The sequence below is a fragment of the Dipteris shenzhenensis genome, chromosome 17 (assembly GCF_047967505.1).
Source record: "Dipteris shenzhenensis isolate YYH24624 ecotype China chromosome 17, Dip_SZ_1.0, whole genome shotgun sequence".
In the NCBI taxonomy this organism is placed as follows: Eukaryota; Viridiplantae; Streptophyta; class Polypodiopsida; order Gleicheniales; family Dipteridaceae; genus Dipteris; species Dipteris shenzhenensis.
The window spans coordinates 17,164,167-17,177,120 of NC_141612.1; positions in this window are offsets into that span (position 1 = coordinate 17,164,167).

Genomic DNA, 12,954 nt, shown 5'->3' on the forward strand with positions numbered 1-12,954 from the left:
GTAGTGATATAAATGAGTTCATCAGCTTCGAAATGTCTTTCAAGCCTTTTTCAATGATGGGTACTTTCCTCCAATCAGACTTATAGTTTCAATATAAAAGGAGGAGCAAGCTTTCAAAACATTTTGTCTTCTTTGTTCGTCCCTTGACACTCTTCAAGAATTCAACCTTTCACCATCAACAAGTAGCATGGAGGACCTAACAATTGAAGAAGAAATAGGTAACAATAATCTGCATCCTGCAGATCCCCTTAGAGGACAATGCAACTGCAACCACCACAACAATGGTAGATGATGCTTTGGTCAATTGGAAATGCCAAAGTACAATGGACGAGGGGATATTTATTACATAAAAAGAGGTGTAAGCTTGCAACTTGGGGTGCCAACTACCTTTACTAAGAATACCTATGAGAATTTTGAGTATGAGATGAATTTAACAATATGCTATGAGTAAAAGTTAGTCAAATTTGCATGATTATGTTTCACACTAACAAAGCTTTAAATATATCTTTAATATACCTTGAAATTGGATAACACATGAACTAGCTAGTACATGATTTTGAAAGGATTTAGGTTTTAATATTTTAGCATATTTCTTGTTGTAACTGCCCTCACATCCAACAGACCCCCCTCCCTTGGGTCTCACATATTATGAAAAATATGTACAAATCTTTAAAAAACTCATATTTTTTAAGTATAAACCTTATGCTTTGTGGTAGGGAGGACTAGAGATGTCATATTTTTCCCTTGCCAATTTAATTTTTTTTGTCGAAAATCCATGCATATTATATATGGCCCTTGTCCCCCCCACATACCCTAGATTTTGGATGAGTGTAGTAATATAATACAGATTGGGTTGGTGCCCTAGGTCTTTCAATTCATTGTATCACTCAAATCTGATATGCCTTGCATCATCATAATGTGGTAACAAGGACTACCATGCCATCTAAAGAAAAGGCTGGTGCAAGCCTCGATGTACAAATAAAGCATCAATCATCTACTATGATGCAATTTTGCATATAATTTAAATCTTGTGTGTTTTCTTTTTCTCAATGTGCCTCAAGGTCATGGAATTCCATTTAACAACATTTGAATGAAATGATGCATCAAGGGCACCATGAGGATCCTCCACACTCCCACAATTTTCTCATACATACATCCAAGCATCCATACTCCCAATTTTGCATGCATACTCACCAAGGTGGATCCCACAAATATGTTTGGCTCATTGTGAGGCCCTCTTGGTACACTCATATAGATACCATGTTGGTGCATCCTTGCATATAAGTCCATCTAATAAGTGGCAAGAATATGTGAAAGTAGGATGCTTGGTGAAAGGAATAACCATCTACCCTCAAATACTGAAGACTAGATTTGAGTCAGATGCATTTGTGGAAAACATGTTAGTGAATTTGTATGCAAAATGTGAAATTATGGAAGAGGCACAACGTGTCCTTGATAATCTTCCTTGTCTTTATGTGGTTACATGACTACTTTGATCGTGGGTTGTTAAGCAAGAATATATCATGCCAACTTTTGAATTTTATCTATAGATGGGCAAACCTATGTTGGAGTATTGAATATATGTAGTACCATAGTAGCACTTAGGGAAAGGCACAAGATGATGAAGAATCCATGAAAATAGGATGACTAGAAAAAGGTATATACATCTAATGTCAAATAGCAAAGAGAAAATTTGTGCCAACTCTTTTTGTGGAAAATGCTTGTCAAAGGTAGAATCTGATGCAAAATGTGAGAGCAAGGGGATGCATGGCAAGTCCTTGAAAAAAACCCTCATCAAAGTGTGTTTTTAGGGACTACCATGAGCTTAGTCATGCTAAACAAATATATACTAAGGAATCTTTTAGACTTTATGCAAAAGTAAGGCTTACCACTAAGTAGCCTTACCTTCATAATCCACTGCACATCCTAAAAGTATGTGGCTATTGGAGGATTGGGGGGAAATAATGAAGTGCACAAGATAGATAACTGTACACTATGCATCGTATACTACTTTGTTTGATGATAAACATGAATGCAAAATGAATCCTTAGTATTAATATTAGGGTTAAGTTTAGTGTTTGATCCTATGCCCTTATGACATCGCACAATTTACACCATCATTAAGACACCCTCTTAACTATGCTAGGTAAGTTGAGGGTACATGTACATTACTTTGTATTGATCATGAAAATGAATGTATGCATGAATCCTAAGGATTAATATTAGGGTTAAGGTTAGTGTTTGATCTCATGCCCTTCCGATATCACACAATTTACACCATTATTAACACACCCTCTTAACTATGCTAGGTAAGTTGAGGGTGCATGTACAAGACCTTCTTTTGATTTTGTTTGGTGCATATGATAACAACCAAAACTAGAAAGGAAAGACTGAACAAATTAGACCAGTATGTGTATGTGTATGTGTGAGCACTATGACTACGTAGAGAAACATTGAGTACAACTTGGTAGACCTTGTTTATAAAGTGCAGGTCCCCATCTTACGTTGTAGGTCATTCTTCATATTTGAGAAAAAAACCTAGAAAAGAGGATGAAATTTTAGATAATAAGAGAGGAAGCGCTTTTGCTATGATGAGAATAGGGAGAGAATAGGAGAACACTCTACTTCATAGTGTGAAGTGAAAGGTGAAGAATCATAATGTGAGATGAAATATTTTGAATAAATTGATTGAACTGAAAGATTTGGAATAAAGTGAGTTAAAGATTTAAAAAGACCCACTTTAACACCTCTTCTAATATTTAAAGAACCACAGAATGAGACATTTATATAAGAGACATTTATATAATCAAATAATACACAAAGAAATATCATAAGTAAATATCCTCAAGTATCTAGACATTTAACGTAAGTAACAAAAACAACATCATGAGCTAATAGAAACAAGAAGAAAAGGTTCAAGACTCATGTTTTTGTTCCCACAAAGTTTGGGCTACTTTAGACAAAGGGAATTTACATGCTTGAGAATGGATAAGAGTCTGATGAATCCTCTTGAGGCTTTGATGCTCTAGGAATACGTTGAGTGGATCCACACAATGTGGTGCAATGGTGTACCCACACTTAGGCACTAGTGCGTTGTCCTCATATCAATCACGTGATGACAGGGTGGTCATATGGTTTTTCTGGTGTGTGGACATAGGGAGCATTGATTGGTCTAGGCCTTTTGATTGTCGTACCATGCCTGGTACTCTTGATATACATTCTATCAGGAGCACAAGCAACTCAGACCCTATGACCTTTTCTCGATGCTTTGTGAATATTATAATTAAAATTTGATAACCTGTTTAAATAAAGCTATAAATATTTTTTTGGGGAGTGGCATCTCAAAACTAATTTATTTGTGTTTAATAATATTAAAAGTATAGCTGGAATGGTAGAATTTCATCAAGTTGAACTCTCATTTGAAGAGTTGTTATGGGTCTTTCTTTTTGTTGTTTGGAGGACACTTGAGTGTTTTGAGCAGTGCTTTGCCAATTTTGTGCACTAAGACAAGCGAAGAGAAGATAGATGAAAGTGAGCATGGAGCCTATGGGTCCCTATGACATGTCACATGAGGCTAGAGTGTGGACCATTAATAGTATAGAATCCCTATGACTAATAATTTGATATTATTAGTGTGGACCATTAATAGTATAGAGTCTTGAACTTAGATATTACAAATCTTGGTCCCTCCTAAACCATAGAGTCTCCTCTTTGCCTCTTCAAACTCTCATCAAAGTAGTTTTGAGAATATTCTAGAATAACTTCTAGCATAGCGATCAAGCTTCAAACTAGTTCTAACTATAAACAAAAGCACAACTTCACTTTTTATTCATAAAATTCAAACTCAAGTTGATACGGTGTTTATTAATAGTTGTCTCACAAGATAAACATATCAATCTATTGGAACAGTTTGTGTATCAAAAGCCAAACATCTAGCTTGTTGTCCAAAACTTAATTTTAAAGAGCATTGTAGTCATGGTGGTCCTTGTGCCATAAGTGCTGATGGTGTAGATACAATTGAGAGCAAACATATATATGTAAATTACCTTTGTTTCAAATTCAAATATTTAACTTCGTAAAGGACGTATACACATTGTGGTACACCTAGTTAAAACAATGTTCTTCTCTACCTATGGTGCTTGATGGGTGTTAAATCCCCTTTAGCATATATACACCCTTAGACTACTTGTAGGACAATGAGGGCTTTGATGGTTCATATTTCTTCTATCCCTTCTATTGTACAATGCAAATTCATGGCATATATTGGTGTGCCTCTCACTCGATGCATCGTGCCTCCTCTGCTCATGCCTCATCGCCGACCATGAAGTTTGCATACGAGAACTGTCGGGGTATACATGCGGTAATCACTGTAGCATCAAATCCCTCTTGCTCAAGCAAGTCCCTCTATGCCTCTACCCTATAATGCTTTGTCAAGATTGTGTAGGAAATGGGGTCAATAGCCTGGCCACATCTAGGGTATAGGTCATCCATGCCTAGACCACAATAGGTAGGCACTTCGATATCAGCAAAACAAACTAGGCAACATGCCCGTGAAACCATATGCTGGGTCAGGCAGTGGAGATGGGCAAGGTGGCTACATCCTAGGCCAAAAAATCCTATGCTATCAAAATCTTCCTGGCAAAGGATGCACGTAGACATGGGGATCCTAGAGAGTACAGCTGGGTCTATGGGACGTCTAGTGGGAACATCTGCAGAAGGGGCGGGATACAAGGCCACACTAGGGTGTATCCTATGGTGACTCTCGTCACGTGAGATGTGCCTCAATTGATACAAATAGTGCTCAGCTCGATGGTATGCAATGCATGCCGAGACCCTCTGCTCCTGCAGCTCTGCCTCTCACTATCATACTCGAGTCTCCATCTACCAAACAAACACACATCAGAAGGTGAGAAAGGGGCATGGCACTTGAGTAACTCATGTGGCACCAAAATATAGTAAAAAACGATGAACGACTAACCTCGCTCTAGTAGACTCTGCCAACTGTGCCTCCAAATTAGCAATACGTGCATCACGCTCATCTGTGGGAGGTGGAATCTATAGTGTGCACATGCAAAAATCATTCTAACATGACTTTGCAACGAAAAAAACATGGCAAATTTTCTAGATCAAGAACAATGATCTCTACTTGTACAGATCTCGACAGAGACCATGTCATCCAAGGACGTGGCTACAGAATGAACGTCCGAATGTAGTCGTCCTTCAATAGATTGTAATGTTGGTGCAGCCGTATGAAGCTCTGGTGCCTCGCAAGTCGATGTAGACCATCAATGACTGCATCCACACTCACGACCCAGTGAGCGGAGCCCCAACATCATGCAGAGTCCTCATCTCAACTCTCAAAATCTCAATGTGCTCTTATACATTGGCGGGAGCTACGTCAGGTCTGCACAAATAAACACATACATCTAAGGTCACTAATTCAAGTTGCATATGTATGTTTGCATGTGTCTACCCACATACACATGCATGCTCAAGTGTAAAACCCAAAGGTGATCTACATGGATTTGGATTTAGCTCCATAATTTCAAGCACTAACACAAATTAGTGCTCCATAACAACAACATTGGCGTCCCTAGAAGACCAAGTCTTTTCTACATGTTTTGGGGTATTCTACATGTTTCTATCCATGACTAGTTATCATCAAGTGTAACTATTCTTCTATCTCTCCATAATGTCTTCCGACAATTCTTTCATTTTTAAATTTTTCTACTTCAAATGAAAGTGATAATACAAGTGAAAAAAAGCAAAATCCTGATGAAGGGTATAATGATTTCTTTCTTGACTTTGAAAGTTTATTACTCGGATGAATAGCTCGATAGCTATTGGCTCTATGAAAATTATCTACTAAACCTATAAAATGTGTTGGCCGCTATTCAACGAGGTGAATTGGGTTCTACCATTGTATTAGGTGAGTCTATTTGGCAATGTGAGTAGTCAAGTGTTGCTTGACTCCTTACATTATGCTAGAGATGCATAAAATATGGCATTGAAATTCTTGAGAGAAAGCAAGAGGGACTAGACTCCCACTTGCTGACATGTACATATAGGCGTCTCCTTTTAATACGAGGAGGGGCTGCCACATGGCACTATCATGTGGCCCTTATGCTAACCTATTAAATTAATTATACTAAAATGGAATCAATATAGAAGTTGTGGTGTGCGTTGAGCTAAGCAAAGTCGCACAAAGGAGCAAGCAAAGTCACACAAAAACTTCAGAGGTATATGCTCCAAGAGAACAAGGCCTATTTCTGCCTCTTTATTTGTTTTGCACATTCTAACAAAACTACATGGAGGACCTCTATTCTTGATACATGTTGCAATCATCAAGTAATCCATTTGTAGAAATTAAGGCAACCTAGGATGCAAACCTTTAAATTGGACAAAGGTGGATGCTTAGCTTGTCTACCGGCAAGTCATTCTACTCATGACTATAATTGCATTGATGATAAAGATGTGAGTCAACAAAAGACTTAAGCATTCAAAGACAAATACTTGTAACATTAAACCAAACCTAGAGACTCATGTACAATCCATTATAAAAGATCATTCCATCACTATACCATCCAACAAACTCATTAACTTGTTAACAATACATCATAACTTAAGCTCTATGCTTAACAAATCCCAATGACTAATGTACATCTCAAAATCTCATGTTCATTAGTTCCAAATTTTATAACAGGCGGACATGAGAAGAGATATACTATCCAGCAAAACAACCCTCTACATTTCTTTTTGAGCAAATGAGAGAAACCCTCTACACACATTTTTAGATCTTTTTTTGGATAATGTTTCTCACCGTTACTATTAGTATACGTCACTTCATTGGGGTACACAAGGATGTTGTCACTTCATTGGGGTACATGAGGATGCTTTGAAAAGACACAACCCACTCTTGTTACCACCACTATACTTGATTTGGTTCTATAAAATTACCAACTATGAAGAAAAGTTCTCACAAGACTATGTATTTGTTATCATATACTGTGGAAGTCTACACTTACAAACCTTATCAAATCATACATTATGAAAGAACCAAATTAAACTATCTAAGCTTGGATATTATTCAGTGTCTTTACACCCTTTCAAGAATGAAAATCTCGCTTACTAGAAATAAGAGCACAGTTTGCCATTGGGATTTGAATTCGTAGCACGAAGATTAAGCTTACAATTCCCAAACGAGGACACGAAAAATGCAACATTAACATGCAAAAAATAAAATTGATGCCTAAACCTACAAACAAGTGGTATCCATTGACGATACATTTGCCCATGCATTTGATAACATCATTTTGGTGAGTCAGTTGATAATAGTCAATATGATAACATGCATTTTGTTGAGTGCATGCATCGTAACAGCATAGCCTAACAAGTGGACATGCAAACGCCCCCAACGATTGGGATTTCCACCCAAAATTCACCCCAATGCATGCCTCTCGCTCCCCCCCCACCTCCACCTCCACCTCCACCTCCACCTCCAGATCCCTGCCTCCATCTGCCTCTCCCCCCCCCCCCTACGCCTCCACCTCCCTCCCCACTCCCTCCAACACCCTCCCTCCCCACTTCCGCTGCCTCCCCCTTCCCGCAGCCACCATCCCTACACCTCCACCTCCCTCCCCACTCCCTCTGCCTCCCCCTTCCCTCAGCCACCCTCCCTATGCCTCCACCTCCCTCCATACTCCCTCTGCCTCCCCCTTCCCTCAGCCACCCTCCATACGATGCCACCTCCCTCCCCACTCCCTACACCTCCCTCCATACACCTCCACCTCCCTCCATATGCCTCCACCTCCCTCCCCACTCCCTCCGCCTCCCCCTTCCCTCAGCCACCTTGGGTCTCATTGTAGAAAAGCACAGAAGGAAGCGCCCTATTGAAACACATTATACATGAGGGCCAACCTAGAATCTTCGGGCTCCCCTCATATTGTCGCACTGCCCCTCCCCTTGTTGTGCTACCCTGCATCTGGATCGCCTCTGCTCACCATGTCCATCCGAGATGTTCGTCAACGATTTCCATCAAAAAGTTGCAATTACCACCTCAATCTTGGTTTTAGACTAAACTCTGGACACGTGTCAGCCTCCTCGTGGTAATCACAATGGCTTATCATAGTCAATTACCTCGATCGTGGTAATTGGCAGGGCATACCATATAATCAATACCTGAATAGCGGATTTGATGTGACATCCATGCATGCAAGGGATGTATGAACATACCATGATCGAGGTTTCCTTCACACACGTATGCATGTGGGGCATGAAGAACCATACCTCGATCGAGGTCTACATGCAACACGTATGCATGTGAAGAATCCATGAAATGACCACGATCGAGGTTTTCTCTGCCAACTCAGCATGCCAACTTACCTCGATCGAGGTACTTTTGCGACCACACAAGCATACCACGTAGGATTTGCCTTGCCAAATGCTAAACATATGCCACGTCAACATACCTCATTCAAGGTAATTGGAATGCCAACTCACTGCCACATGCACAAGATGTGTCATCCATGCATACCATGATCGAGGTATGAAATACCACGATCGAGGTATTCAATACCATGATCAAGGTAGGAAATACCACGATCGTGGTATGAAATACCTCGATCGTGGTATTTGACTTGCCAGCTCACTGCCACTGGTGCTGCCATGGGTGCCTAGAGTGTTGTGCCCAGATACCATAATCAAGGTTTTTGGATGTGCACGTAGGCTGCCACACACCTCGAACGAGGTAGGCATGTTGGATGATACATAATCACGTCCGAGATTTATTTGTTGAGCTACGATTTCTGCACAATACCATGATCAAGCTTATTGATCCTCCCGATCCTCCATTCGTCAACTCCCAAACCTCCACGTGTTGAAGCTCGATTGCATGCAATACCACGATCGAGGTATGCAATCCTTTGTATTTGCGAGTTGAGGGTGTCACACTTTTCCTGGAGTGGTCAAAAAGTGGACACCCTTAGCTTGCTACCACCCTTGAATTTAAGGCCTCATGGTCTATATTAGTTTTGATGATAGGTTAGTGCATGTGGGTAGAGTAGATTTGTATAAAGTGCATAAGGGGCCAACCCTACTCTACCCATGAGTTTGGTAGGCTTATATTTGTGTGATGCCTATGGTGTTTCTTCCTCTCCCTCATTCCTTTATGGTATGAGAGCTAACCTTGGCAAGTCTCATAGCTTCATACCTTTAATCTTCATGTCTCATATGAAAGTCATATGGCCCGCAAACATTTTCGTGAGATTATTGTAACCAATGTGAAAACTCAAAAGATCAGTTCGTTGGATGGGTTTAAGGACACAAACGCCGATTGATTGGCTAGCTAGTAGAATTGGTGACAAAGGATGAGCCATGAAACAAATAAGTAGAGGAAGCAGTAGCTAACCCTGGAGGGAATATGATGGCAGTATTCCACACAACTAAGAAATAGTGCAAATGGTGCATGCAAATAGGGATAAGGTCCCAAGGGCTTGAATAAAAAACATGAGACTTATTATGTCCATCATGTAAACTAAAAATGAAAAATCAATTAGTATTAGGCTCCCACTTCCCTACAAATGAATTAATTATAAACATAAGTTACTATTGTCCCCCTGAAAAATCATCAAATAACGTATGTTAGTCCAAGATTAAACCTACCACTTTACAAAAAAAGAAATCCTCACTCACTACTACATTATGAAACCTTTTTCAGTGCTTTCTTCACAAAAAAGATGGGCATTGACAAAAGCGTTGAAACATTAGCTAGAATTTCATAGCATGTAAAGTAACAAGATAAGTGTCTGAATATGGATCAATACTGCTTATTTTTTTAGAATGCCTCATGGGGTGCTCTTGTTCCAAGGTAAAGAGATGGAGTCTTAGCCTTGTTGGTTGGTCCATCATTGCAAATGATATAGGGTGAAATGATCCTGACTAGACTCTAGTGCATGGGAAGCCATGTGGCATGACATGAACTTGCATCAAATGCCTCGATCTGGCTAGGATTTGGTTATCTAATAGACAATGTGATGGTAGTGCAGCTTTTGCTTTTTTTTGTCTCAAGCCAGAGCAGTTGGGTTGCTTCTTACACACGCATGAGAGTCAGCATATGGAGCTTTCCCTATTGGGAGCATAGATCTATAGAGGGGCATCCGCTCATATCAGTCATAGGATCCTTAGTTTATGAGTCGTCTAAGTCTCTTGTAAGGACGATAAATAATAGGGGTCAAGCTCTTTTAATTTTCTAATACAAAAACGTCTTACATTGTTATATACAGCATTTTAGTCTTATGCTTGTGTGAAATCTATGCACAAATCGAGGACTACAATATCATTTTCATTTTTTTTTCATTTATGTGGCAAAATCTCTGGTTTGAGTGAGTGGGCATGTATGCTAAGATCGGTCGCTCGTGTCTATTTAAACATTTAAACAACACAAAGTGTTCATGCTTTTAGTTTTCCAACATCATTTGGTATTAGAGCATTCAGATTTGACTTGTCCTAAGTATTGAAGAGAGTTAGTAATAGTTCTATTTCAAAAGTGGTGTCAAGTGCTACCTAAATGTTAAACTATGAGTCCTTGAGTGGTCAGTCGTTCAAGAGTCTCATTAAAAAACCTTGCTGAGTATGATGAAACCATGCAAGAAAGAAAAGATGATCAAAAGCACCTTGACGAAATTCGCTAGACAAAATTTTTCCTTATGGCAGCTCTCCACATGACTATGGTTTATGGAAAATAGCTTGTATCTGGTTTCTAGAAGTGAGAAGAATTCGACGTTACCTGAAGCTGAGAAATTGGCATCGGAACATAAAGATGAAAAAGAAATCGGGATGCTGGGATATTTTGTGTCACACAATTAGGAGCGACATGATCTCAGCATACATCCTCTCACTCACTCAAACCTAATATATTTCCACATAAATTGATAACGATATTGCAGTCCTCTCTCTATTCATTAATTTCACACAAAAAGCATAATACTAAAATGCTCCATATAATGATGCAATACGACTTTGTAATAGACAATCAAAAAAGCCTCACCCCTACGGGGTTTGTCGACCCTACCAGGGACACAAAAGACATAAACTAAGGACCCTACAACTAATATGAGTAGTTGCTCCTCTACATATTTACCAACAAGGGAAGCTCCATTTGCTAACTCTCATTTGTGTGTAAGGAGCAGCCCAATTGCATAGGCTTGAGACAACAAAGAAGAAGTTGCACGGCCATCACATCATCTGTGTAGTAATTGACTCCTAGCCACGTTAAGGCATCTAATGCATGGTCACAATGTTGGACCGGCTAATGCCAATGAACCAACTAACAAGGCTAAGCCTCTCCCACTCATTACCTTAGAACAAGAGCTCCCCCATGAGGCATAGTGAGGCATTCTCAAACAATCCCTCCTAGAGGTGGAATGGAGCATTACAAGGTATTGGTCGGTTTTTTACACTAATACCGATGAAAATAGCACTATTTTATGGGTGCAAAGTGTCAAAAAATTGTCAGTATATGTGTCGATAAATGAGCATCAGTATTAGTGTCGGTCAATACATACCGACACTAATAAGCATCAGTATATACCGACACTAGTAAAGCATAAGTATATATCGACACTATACAAAAGCTTAAATAAAACTTTTATGGGGCAGAATATTCTTGCTTCAGCCCCATTCTGCCCCATTATTGTATGTATATTATTAAAAGGTAAGAGTTACAACATGCCCATGCAAAATTTTTGAAAACTCTCAAATGATCATGTCTTATTACAAAATGTCCCTTTCAAAGAAGGTAGTACAAAATTTGAAGATGATGAGATACAAAATTGCCAAAGGTATACTAAATACAAAATGGGAAAATTGCTAAAGGTATGCTAAATACAAAATGGCAAAATTATTGAAGCTATGCTAAATACACCTCTTTTGATGAGGGGCCAAGTCTCGGGAGCACAAAGTGGCTTAGGGACAGGTTGCCTTGTCCTTGTAGACGTTGTAAGTGAGAGGTTCGACATTAGTGCCATATTGTCATACAACACGTGCAAGCATATGGAGAGTTGCCAGAAGTACTACCACAGGTTGTTGGTGGCTCTAGGATCATCGGTAAGTCAATGGTATTTGAGATCTTGATCACAGCAGTATTTGAACTCAAGATCACACTAATCATGCATTTATGCAAAACAATTATACAAGATGAGGAGGGCAATTAGGGAGCACGTGCACCTACACACTTGGAGCTTGAGGATAGTCTCCTTGATGTGCCAAATGACAATGAGGGTATGGTGGACATAAAACAGCGAGTCATGAAAAACAACAACGAGTCATGAGTTGTCGTTTGCAATAGGCTATTATGATTTTTCACTAGTCTTAAATATTGATCAATTTTACAATCTTTTGGAGACATTAATGAGAACTATTTTCATAACTTTTACAAAATAAGAATAGTTTCAAACTTCTTTTGAAAAATGTACATATTGCTAATTGAAAGATGAAAAAGTTTCTACTTTTCACATCAAATGACAAATTGAAAAAAACAAGATCAATGATACAATCTAATATTCTTTGAAACTACTAATAATTCATGCATGTCTACGTAAAGTATAATACATTACTTACTTAGAATTACAAAAATGTGTTTTTCTTCTACGAAAACTTCATCCCAATCATTGAAGTTCATCCTTATAATTGAATTAGAGAATATATGTGGTGTTAAGATAAGTAGGTATATGTCGTCCATAGATAAAGAAGAGGCTTGTTGAAGAAAAGATTTCGATAGATGTAGAAAGAAAATCAAATATCTAAACGGTCAAATTTTTTACAATTGTGAGTAGTACAATTTAGTGGTTTACTTTATTTTGATCTAAATATGAATTATGAAGATGAAAACTATTGTGTTTTTTAAAAATTTATGTAAATTTAGATTCTGGAATCCACTTTGTTGTGATAAAGTTGAAC